We start from the raw sequence: 8,257 nt of genomic DNA, 5'->3' as shown, positions 1-8,257 counted from the left end.
ACCATTGTAATCTGTTGCGATTAGTGGATTAAATCCTCAGGTGAGGTAAATCACTCCGTGGGGGTGGACTGGAGTAGTTTAGTTAACAACGAACCAGGATAAAAATAACTGTGCAAATTGTTTTTATCGTTCAAGTTTTTAGACTACACTTATTCAACCCCCCCCCCTTTCTAAGTGTTTTTCTATCCTTCACTTTGTTCTTTGCATTCGTTGTGTTCATATGAGGGTAATGGTACGAAAGATAAGAAATGGAAGGAATATGCTGATTCTCATGGGTTTAAAAGTGTTAGATAATCAAGAATCATGTGATCCAATATGTCACAAAACTCTAGATGAGGCTGTCTAGAAAAGGACCCCTTTGGAAAAAATGAAAAAAGTTCCAAACTCTTAGAAAAAATTTAGAGAATCTTGTGTGAAAGTAAGATGAATCCAATGTGAAAGATTTATCTCCTATTCTTTTCAAGTATAAGGCAACAATATATGGCATGATAGAATTTGTCTCTTGCTGATCAAAGATTGCAAGAAAAAGAAGAAGATACTCTTAGGATTTTATTATGTGTTTAAGAATGTTTAGCTTAGGAACTAGTGTTGATGTATGTACTGAGCTCACTAAAAGCTAAACTATCTTATTTTAGGCAATGTGAAGTTAATATGGTTTAATCTTTTATGCCATTTGATGTGATATTAGTAACTGATTTTATCATGCATTATATATTTTATAAATATGATTCTTTGGCTGACCATCTTAGAAAAAGATAAAAGCGTAGTGATGTGAAGAATCCATCAACAAGTGAAACACGTGATAAATATGATTGAAAATAATATGATAGGTATATTTACTATATTAGCGGATAAAGAGCTACAATCATATGGGGAAATATGGAAAGAAACTAGACATGAATTAAAGTTAAATGTGAGGTTTAAAATTTTTTCCCCTTGCTTTCTGGCATATGTTTATGATGTTGTAGGAATACACCATAAGATCACGTTATGACCTCGTCAGATACGACATATCACATCATATTCACAGATTAGATAAATTATGTATTAATGAATCATTGCCCAACATATTTTCCATTACTGATTTCACTAATCAAAACCAAACTCAGTTCCATCACTGTTTGCATAAAAACTGAACTTGTAACAACCATCCTTTATTTTTGCTCATGCTTATTCACAACAGATAGTTTTGCAAATCAATATCTAAGTTATTTCACTCCCTGTAAGAACTATATTCTTACTTTTATCACTTGCTACTATAAACCGTGTATACTTGTGCGTAATTTAGTTTTCAGCCAACACTTATCAATAAAAGTGTATCCTAAAGTATACATTAGATATCGCTTATTAGTATATATCAGACAACTATTATTAATAGAAAGCACCGTCTTAAAATTACCCAGATCAGCAAAGCACTGTCTTACAATTACTCAGACCAGCCCTTTGAACAGAAAGCGCTGCTTAACGATGCCTTACGCCATCACTTTTATCAGAAAACACTCCTAAAGACACTTACGCCAAAGCTTTCAACATAAAGTGTTGTCTATGATACCTTACGCAACACTTTTATTAAAAATTACTGTTTAAAAGGAATTATGTCAGCGCTTTAAACAGAAAGTGCTGTCTAAAGTGCCCTTATGCCAGCATTTTTACATAAAAATTGCATCGCCTATATCTACAACAGCGCCTATTTCTACAACAGCGCCATAATAGAAAGTGTTGTCTAAGGTAAAAAATAAGATCTTCTTTAACATAGTGGAATATCTTAAAAAGAACATTATTTGATATATTACTTTATTATACCTATAATAACAACCACTTTATTATTATGACAACTCTATTACATCATTGACTATGAATCTTCAATATCTTTCTATTTATATTTTATATATGTTTCACAACTTTGAACAAGAGAAATGACATAACAAATTCTAGAGTCACAAAACCTTAAATTTTTTATTTTTTTGAAATAGCAAAGTAGAAAGAAAACAATTATAAAAAAAGTACAAAGATTCATAAAGAGAAACAGAGAGCACTTGTAGTGCGCTAAAACAACAAAAGCGGACAAACCAAAGACATAAGCCAAACGAAAAGAGAAGAACCACCAATTAAAAACAACTGCTAGACAAAAAATGCAAAAAATACAGAGCTTATAACCTACTAATATGATTCAAACTAAGGCCACGAACACAATAGACCTTCGGAGAGAACAAGGTGAAGGAAGGAAAACTCGAACAATGCCAGAGTAAAAGGAGGGCAGTTGACCACTCAAATTGAGCAACTTGGGCGGGATCCAGTCCCAATTAACTTAATTCTATGCTCATTTCTTTTTGTTTGGGTATGTACCCCACGCATTGATTGCACAAACTCCATACTTTTTATCAGTGTTCCTTCTGATAAACATGTAACCCTCCATTCCCCAATATTTGCCATACGAGTTTTTTACTATCCAATAATCTTGTCCTTCATGAGTGGCATAACCCACTATTAACATGCAGTGAGTTATATCCGTAGAATCCACAGGACAATCTTTACCTTGAAGTATTCCCTGCCAATGGATATACATATATGTTCTTCATTAACAAATATAATAGTACTAAAAAACTTGTTTATATAAGCAATAAAGAAAGACTTACGTTGTAATAATGTTGATATTCTTGTGTGGCTGCATAAATACAGATACTAATCGGTTGTTTAGCAACTGCACACAATAGCGCCTTCTCTGATTTGTCCACGTGATAAAACGAATCAATCTTACTACTTGCGCTGTTTGGAATCTATATTTCATGAAGAAAGGAGTTTGGTAAATTAATATAACACTCTAAAAATATATATAATAATATTGATAACAATTAAGAACCTCTTTGTTTTTGCAAGAACCCTCCACTGCAGTATAAGGATATTTACTCTCCAATGCAACCCCTTTGTTGTTCAAAACCCATTGTAGCGCCTGGTATACATATACCCCACGACAACCATTACCTACACAATCAACAAGCTCTTGTGCTGAAAGGTCGAGAAGCTTCCCTGTCACTATTGCAACTATTCCTTCAATGGCGCCTACAGCTGAGAATGACGCGCAACTACCTAATAAAATAAAATAAATTCAATATCGTCATTTTATTTTATTTTATGGCGTATAATATGTATACACAACAAACTTACCACAACTGCCTTGAGTCTTAACCGAAGTGACAACTTTTTCTGTCCTCCAATCCCAGGTTAGAGGTGGATTACTACATGTTGAAACAGGAACATCGCCATTGCTCACAAGTCACAATATTCATGGTGTCCTTGTTCATGGTCATGTATTTTTCTTTGAACTCCTCGAAGCTCCAATCAGCAAAGTTGGTCAGACCAAGAAGAACGCTATGAGATGAATCTCTCTTTGCGTTATTCTCTGTGATATACTTCAAATTTGTAACAAATATGTCAAATTTCTCTTCCGTCTCCTTTTGATCATTGTAGACTCGTCCATGTTCTTTCTTCCAGAGTTGAAATAATTTTTTAGCATCATTTTGATTAGGAAGCTTATCAAGTTTATGACCCAATATAGAGGAGTACTTATTGGTTGGGATCTCAAAACGTGAAGATATTTTTACATCTTCATTAGTTTTTTTCTTTAGAAAGGTAAAGTATATAAATAAGCAAGCAGTGAATATGATGAGGAGGCGAAATGAATTTAAGCCGTAGGAAATCCTCATCTTTTATTTGATGTAATTAGTTGGAGATAAAATTTATATGGAAAACTGTGTATTTCTTAAAAGTAGTTCCACATATTTATAGAATATAAGTTGAGATGTCAAGTTCTACTTAATGGTTTATACTTTTTGGTATCACGAAGTCAATTGTTAAACAATTTATTGATCTATTATGCAGTCTTATTTTATTCTTTGATGAAATGCATAGTCCTTTTTTTTACTCATAAAATACATAGTCTTATTTTATTCTTTGATGAAATGCATAGTCCTTTTTTTTACTCATAAAATACATAGTCTTATTTTATTCTTTGATGAAATGCAGTTTATTTTACTCATAAAATGTATAGTCATATTTTATTGTGTTTAATGAGGGAATTTAATCAATTCAAACTATTTATTTTGTTGATAGAAAAAGTCAATGGTTCCATTATGTATCAAATATTTAAGTTGTCACCTTGCAGCAATTAAATAGACTGTACTTTTCAAGAAGAATAATGCCTACGTGTGAAGTGTGAACTACGCAATTGGTTGATGTATCAAAAATTTGAACGTTGTACCAAAGAGGAAGAAGAAAAAAACATCACAATTTTAATTTATGATCATGTTTTTTAAATCTGAACAATTGCTTGTACTCTCTGTATGTTACATCTTCTATCTCGTTTATCTTTTATTCATTAAAAGAAAATATTTGAAATTCGTCACTATAAGAAAAAAAATTTCTTTAGCCACCTCCCTATGGGTCACCCCCAGCGAAAAACCCAAATTACCCCTGCTTCGGAAATGAACTTCCGAAGCATTTTTTTTTTAAAAAATTTCCACAATTCAGAAGTGCATCTCCGAAAACACCTCATGGGGGGTGTTTTCGGAGATGAACTTCCGAAAACACCTTTGTTCAGATTTTGGGGGGTTTCGGAAATGAACTTCCGAATTATGCAGAAACTGTTTTTTTTTTTATGTTTTTCTTAACAGTCTCGTATTTTTAATTAAAGGAAGCTGGGAAATAAAATAAGCGACATATAAACAGAAAAAACTAATATGATAAAAAAAGTAATATATACAAGCCGATCCAAATCCAAATAAAAATAGTGTGCTAAAGATACAATCTGAAAACAAAAAATAAATAAACCCGACCACTACTGGGTGTGCCTAACCCTCTCTCCCTGGGACCTCCTCTGCCGCCTGTATGTCGCCGCACGGCCCGCATCAGTGACGATCATCTCCATCACGGCGACTGCCTCTGGACCACCCTGATGAACGACACCTCGATCCAACGCGTCCCGCCCAAGCATCTCTATCCGCTGGCAGATCGGCATGAGATCAATGGCGTGGTCATCCTCGGCCTGCTGTTTCTCCAGGATCTCCTCGTGTGCTGGCCTAGGAGCGCCGGGAACGTCGGGTCTCAGCAGAGGATGTGACACCCGGTAGAACCATGTGACGTATCCCTCCACACTGTGCCAGTCCTGTGTGACCCGAGTGCGACGGTACTCCTGCGGTACCACATGATGCTGTCAGTCCTCCCATATGACAGTGAGCTGCACTCGGGTCATTGTGTCGGGAGCAGCCTCAAAGGGTGACCTGGGTATCTGCTGCACGAATCCGAACTGACGCATGCACCGCTTAGGGAGATACCGGACCATGATGCCGGTCCCGCATGCCACTTCTGGTAGAGGTATGCCAGAGTAGCTGCCCCCCAGTTCCACTAGTGAACGGTATCCAGGTCCATGAAGTAGCGGAGGTAGGTCACGTCGACGTACCTTGCACTCTTGTCCACAAAGCATGCAACGCCTACCACAAACATGTACCAGCACCGGAGAGCGCAGCCGCGGTGATACTGTGTGAATAGATCGTCACCCGCCTCCTCGGCATCGGCCGTCGCGTCCAGGTGGTGCTCGAAATAGCGGCTCAGTGTGGTGAACCGGATATGAGGCCCATTTGTCGGGATGCACTCGAAGTCAGCAACTTCGGGCTCCATGCCCAAAAAGAGCGCCATCCACTGACTGGCCTCGACCCTCTGGATCCGGGAGTGGGTCAACAGCGGCCCCCTGATGGGCAGGTGGAGAAGACACTGCACATCATGCAAGGTGATCGTCATCTCCCCAACCGGCAAGTGGAAAGAAGACGTCTCCTTGTGCCAGCGCTCCACAAATGCCCCCTACATGTCGTGGCTGATGGTGGTGTACCCCGTCATGCAGAGCCCGCTAAGCCCTGAACCTCGCACCGCGTCGTTAAACCACTCAGCTGCTGGTTTAAACAGACTGAAAATCTTCCGGGCGTGGTTCACCATTTTCAAAGGATCTCTCTCCTGTTACAAAAAAAAACAAATAAAAGCATATGTTAAATAGACCGTTAAGAAAATATCGAATAAACGTCTAAATTATAAATGATTAAATTAAAAAAAATACCTCTCCCTCCCAGATACGCCGAGCGACGTGATCGCGGTAGGATATCAGCACGGAAGTGTCAAAGGGCCCTCCCGGGTAGCTGTCCTCCAGCTCATCCTCCTCCCCGAATGGAGGGTCAACATCCGGTACCCTCTCCGGCTCGTGGTATGGCATTGCCACCTCCTCCTCCTGCTCCTCCTCCTCCTCTCGCTGGCGGGAAGAAGATACCCGAGCCAGCCGACTCCTAGATCCAGATGAAGAGGTACCCTCTCCCACGTCTACGGGAACTCGCACACGTCGTCCCCGGCCCTGTCCCCGTCCCTGTGTCGACGCCAGCTGCGCCGCCGCCCGCTCGCGTCTAGCCGACGCAGTCTGGGTCTCTCTATCCTGTCTGATGCGTGATGGTTGGTTGCCTGACATATTCCTGTAAACAATTGAAATCGATTAATATGCGAGACAAAAGAAAAACCTAAAAAAATTGCACTTCTGATACAATTCGGAAGTTCATTTCCGAAACTGGGATGGAGGTGTTTTCGGAAATGAACTTCCGAAACACCCCTGCGCAGAACTTCTCTGCAACCTCCAATGACAGACCCCAAAATCAAACTTCAAAACAACCCATAATGCTTCTAAACAACCTAAATACTACTAGCAACCTACCCCTATATCATTTATGCAATTGAAAACAACCCTAACATGCATTTGAAATATGGATCTAACAAATATAAAACTTACAAATTGAGTGATTGGAGGGCTTTTGAATGTAGTATAGCAAGGTGATTGGAGCCTTTGATGCAGCCTTGGAAGTGGGTTTGCAGAAAATCTCAGAGGAGTTGAGTTTGATATTGGTTTAGGGTAAATGATTTGGGGGGAGGGGGCTGTTTTGCTTAATCTGCAAAACGTGCAATATTTCGGAAATGAACTTCCGAAATGGTGTTTTCGGAAATGCATTTCCGAAATAAGTCAAATTTAAAAAAAAAGGCGCTTTCGGAGATGGAACTCCGAAAACACCTTTTTCTTGCATTTCGGAAATGCATTTCCGAAGTCAGGGGTAGTTTGGGTTTTTCACCAGAGGTGGACTAGAAGGTTGGGAGGTGGCCAAAGAAATTTCCATAAGAAATACTTTTCTTGGGGACTTTAGCAACATTTTCGATTGAAATAAGTTTCCTATGAATTTTCCTTTTGATATTAGTTCACGGCTATAAGATTCTATGGTAAATTCCTAGGTAGTAGAAAATATCCGTAGTTAAACTTAGAATTATTTCCTCATATAAAACTTAAGGTATTACTATAAGAAATATACGGTTTATCTACTATAAGAAATATACAGTTTATCTACGGAATTTTTTATTGAAAATAATCCGTAGATATACCTGCGGATTTTCTTGCAATTTTACAAAATAAAATAAATTTTTCTACGGAACATGTTTCCGCAGGAATACCTACTAATTTTACTGTAGAAAAATATATTTTTAATAATAACTCGAATTACATTACAAAATCCGCAGGTAAATTCGCAGGAAATTTTTCTGTGGATTTTACTACAAAACTATTATTTTGAACAAAAACCATATTTCATTACAAAATCCGTACGGATTTTGATGCTTAACTATTATTATGGACAAAAACCATATTGCATTACAAAATCTGCCAATAATTTTGCGGATAACTTTTCTGCGGAATTTTCTACAGTTTTTTTATTATATTTTTTAAATTATAAAATAATATAAATTTATTTATTTTAAATAAATATTTTTTTGCAAAAAAGTTTTAAAGGTTTTAATGTTTTCTATAAATACTATATATTTATTTTTAAATTTTTAATTCTTCAATTTATATTTTAATCTTATTATATTGATATTGAACACTCCAATTCATTAACTTGTTCGTTTTATTCAATGTGACTGTGCAACCAATGATGAATTTGTAGAACTACTAATTTGTTAAGTATGTTTTGTACCTTCATAATCATGTTTATAAAGTATGTCATCTGAAAATATCTACCATATAAGAAAGATAATACATCTGGAAACACCAATACTACCCTTATCATTACTATTGAACCAACTCGGTTGATCCAACTAGCCCTTTATACCAAACTGCACATGTTTTATGCTTATTTGGAACTAACATAATTATTTGTTCTAACTATTTTTCAGAAACTGCATGCTGCCC

General features: G+C 37.1%; 1 pseudogene; it reads right to left on the bottom strand.

Moving 5' to 3' along the window:
- Nucleotides 1-2,018: 2,018 nt before the first annotated feature.
- On the bottom strand, nucleotides 2,019-3,704 carry LOC131595037 (ervatamin-B-like; annotated as a pseudogene).
- Between the last annotated feature and the right edge of the window lie 4,553 nt (nucleotides 3,705-8,257).

This window comes from Vicia villosa, linkage group LG1, assembly GCF_029867415.1.
Source record: "Vicia villosa cultivar HV-30 ecotype Madison, WI linkage group LG1, Vvil1.0, whole genome shotgun sequence".
Taxonomy (NCBI): domain Eukaryota; kingdom Viridiplantae; phylum Streptophyta; class Magnoliopsida; order Fabales; family Fabaceae; genus Vicia; species Vicia villosa.
This window is presented reverse-complemented; position numbering and strand designations above follow the sequence as displayed.